Source organism: Syngnathus floridae, unplaced genomic scaffold (genome assembly GCF_059516105.1).
Source record: "Syngnathus floridae isolate MCC-2025c unplaced genomic scaffold, RoL_Sflo_1.0 HiC_scaffold_222, whole genome shotgun sequence".
In the NCBI taxonomy this organism is placed as follows: Eukaryota; Metazoa; Chordata; class Actinopteri; order Syngnathiformes; family Syngnathidae; genus Syngnathus; species Syngnathus floridae.
In genome coordinates this window covers 6189-10000 of record NW_028284211.1, presented here as the reverse complement: position 1 = coordinate 10000, position 3812 = coordinate 6189, and positions in this window count along the sequence as shown.

Sequence of the window (3812 nt, the reverse complement as noted above, 5' to 3'; positions counted from 1 at the left end):
TGGGTCGGCGTCCGCTGTCGGTAGGTGACGGGACCATAATCGGCCCGCGGACCAGCCGGCGGGGCTCTCTTGAAAGCCTACCCGCCTTCGCTGGTTCCCCGGTCGGCCACGAGTAGCGAGAATTCGGCCTCTTCGCCCGGAGCGCGGCTCAACTTCAGCGAAAATGCACTAAGTGCCAAAGCCCATTCATTTACAACGGCGTGTCCGCCAGAGGGCGCGTTTCCCGCCGCGGACCGGCCGGCGGGGCTCGTCGGAGAGCGTGTCCGCCTCTCGGTGGTTCCTGCCGGGCGTGGGTCGCCGTCCGCTGTCGGTACTTTACGGGACCACGTTCGGCCCGCGGACCAGCCGGCGGGGCTCCCTAGAAAGCTTATCCGCCTTCGCTGGTTCCCTGGTCGGCCACGAGTAGCGGGAATTCGGCCTCTTCGCCCGGAGCGCGGCTCAACTTTTGCGAAAATGCACTAAGTGCCAAAGCCCATTCATTTACAACGGCGTGTCCGCCAGAGGGCGCATTTCCCGCCGCGGACCAGCCGGCGGGACCCGCTCGACTTCCTATCCGCCTTCGCTGGTTCCCAAGTCGGCCAGAATTCCGGGCCGCGACCGGTAACTCGCGGGACCATAATTGGCCCGCGGACCAGCCGGCGGGGCTCTCTTGAGAGCTTACCCGCCTTCGCTGGTTCCCTGGTCGGCCACGAGTGGCGAGAATTCGGCCTCTTCGCCCGGAGCGCGGTTCAACTTTTGCGAAAATGCACTAAGTGCCAAAGCCCATTCATTTACAACGGCGTGTCCGCCAGAGGGCGCATTTCCCGCCGCGGACCGGCCGGCGGGGCTCGTCGGAGAGCGTGTCCGCCTCTCGGTGGTTCCTGCCGGGCGTGGGTCGGCGTCCGCTGTCGGTAGGTGACGGGACCCCGTTCGGCCCGCGGACCAGCCGGCGGGGCTCCATAGAAAGCTTACCCGCCTTCGCTGGTTCCCCGGTCGGCCGCGAGTGGCGAGAATTCGGCCTCTTCACCTGGAGCGCGGAGCGACTTTTGCCAAATTTTTTCTAAGTGCCAAGGGCTCTCGCGCCGCGATGCGTCCGCCTCTGCTGGTTCCCCGGTCGGCCGCGAGTGGCGAGAATTCGGCCTCTTCACCTGGAGCCCGGAGCGACTTTTGCCAATTTTTTTCTAAGTGCCAAGGGCTCTCGCGCCGCGATGCGTCCGCCTCTGCTGGTTCCCCGGTCGGCCGCGAGTGGCGAGAATTCGGCCTCTTCACCCGGAGCCCGGGCCGACTCCCGCCGACATGATCACATCATGATCCAATAGCGAGTGTCGTATAACTGTAACATGATGTACAAAATAAATATATAAATATTAACATCACCTATAAACATTAAATATATAAATATTAACATCACCTATAAACATTAAACATATAAATATTAACATCACCTATAAACATTATGAATACCATGTTTATAACCGAATGCTCATTTTGTATTATTTGGCTGTAAATGCGAGCATAAGTTGTATATATCATGTATTTATCCACGAACCGTTAAAGAGATGTCAAGTCAGGCTACCTTAAGAGAGTCATAGTTACTCCCGCCGTTTACCCGCCTCTGTGCGAGAGGCGGTGTAATTTCTCTCCGTGTCCGCTGGAGGGAGGCATTTCCCCGTTACAAGCTCCGGGAAGATCACCCGGACGCGGAGAACGCTTAGCCGGGGTGCTGGGAGCCTCGTTCGGCTTAGAAAGTGAGGTGGAAAGCACTCGGGGAACCGGCTGGAGGTGCGGTGGAAGCTCGGCGGGCCGCGTAAAACGCTTAGCCGGGGCTCTGGAAGCCTCGTTCGGCTTAAACAGTGAGGAGGAAAGCACCCGGGGAACCGGCTGGAGGTGCTGTGGAAGCTCAGCGGGCTGCGTAAAACGCTTAGCCGGGGCTCTGGAAGCCTCTTCGGGCGTCAAGAGTGAGGAGGAATGCAACATGAGAACCGGCTGGAGGTGCGGTGGAAGCTCGGCGGGCCGCGTAAAACGCTTAGCCGGGGCTCTGGAAGCCTCGTTCGGCTTAAACAGTGAGGATGGGAGCACCCGGAGAACCGGCTGGAGGTGCTGTGGAAGTTCAGCGGGCCGCGTAAAACGCTTAGCCGGGGCTCTGGAAGCCTCGTTCGGCTTCGAAAGTGAGGAGGAATGCACCCGGGGAACCGGCTGGAGGTGCTCTGGAAGCTCAGCGTGCCGCGTAAAACGTTTAGCCGGGGCTCTGGAAGCCTCGTTCGGCTTAGAAAGTTAGGAGGAATGCACCCGGGGAACCGGCTGGAGGTGCTCTGGAAGCTCAGCGGGCCGCGTAAAACGCTTAGCCGGGGCTCTGGAAGCCTCGTTCGGCTTAGAAAGTGAGGAGGAATGCATCATGAGAACCGGCTGGAGGTGCTCTGGAAGTCCAGCGGGCCGCGTAAAACGCTTAGCCGAGGCTCTGGAAGCCTCGTTCGGCTTAAAGAGTGAGGAGTGAAGCACCCGGAGAACCGGCTGGAAGTGCTCTGGAAGCTCAGCGGGCCGCGTAAAACGCTTAGCCGGGGTGCTGGAAGTCTCCTCGGGCGTCAAGAGTGAGGAGGAAAGCACCCGTGGAACCGGCTGGAGGTGCTGTGGAAGCTCAGCGGGCCGCGTAAAACGTTTAGCCGGGGCTCTGGAAGCCTCGTTCGGCTTAGAAAGTGAGGAGGAAAGCAGCCGGGGAACCGGCTGGAGGTGCTCTGGAAGTTCAGCGGACCGCGTAAAACGTTTAGCCGGGGCTCTGGAAGCCTCCTCGGGCGTCAAGAGTTAGGAGGAAAGCATTGTGAGGGCCGGCTGGGGGTGCTCTGGCAGTCCAGCGGGCCGCGTAAAACGCTTAGCCGGGGCTCTGGAAGCCTCGTTCGGCTTAAAGAGTGAGGAGGAAAGTACTGGGGGAACCGGCTGGAGGTGCTGTGGAAGCTCAGTGGGCTGCGTAAAACGCTTAGCCGAGGCTCTGGAAGCCTCCTCGGGCGTCAAGAGTTAGGAGGAAAGCCTCATGAGAACCGGCTGGAGGTGCTGTGGAAGCTCGGCGGGCCGCGTAAAACGCTTAGCCGGGGTGCTGGAAGCCTCCTCGGGCGTCAAGAGTTAGGAGGAAAGCATCATAAGAACCGGCTGGGGGTGCTGTGGAAGTCCAGCGGGCCGCGTAAAACGCTTAGCCGAGGCTCTGGAAGCCTCGTTCGGCTTAAAGAGTGAGGAGGAATGCATCATGAGAACCGGCTGGAGGTGCTGTGGAAGCTCAGCGGGCCGCGTAAAACGCTTAGCCGAGGCTCTGGAAGCCTCCTCGGGCTTCAAGAGTGAGGAGGAAAGCACCCGTGGAACCGGCTGGAGGTGCTCTGGAAGCTCAGCGGGCCGCGTAAAACGCTTAGCCGGGGCGCTGGAAGCCTCCTCGGGCGTCAAGAGTGAGGAGGAAATCATCATAAGAACCGGCTGGAGGTGCTGTGGAAGTCCAGCGGGCCGCGTAAAACACTTAGCCGAGGCTCTGGAAGCCTCCTCGGGCGTCAAGAGTTAGGAGGAAAGCCTCATGAGAACCGGCTGGAGGTGCTGTGGAGGCTCGGCGGGCCGCGTAAAACGCTTAACCGGGGCTCTGGAAGCCTCGTTCGGCTTACGAAGCGAGGAGGAACGCACCCGGAGAATGACATTTTGATATGATTTGACCCTAAATGGCCCGCGGACCAGCCGGCGGGACCTCGGTGAAGACCCATCCGCCTCGCGGTGGTCCCCGGCCGGCTAGAGTTCCGGACCGCGATCGGTACCTCGCGGGACCCTAAATGGCCCGCGGACCAGCCGGCGGGACCTCGGTGAAG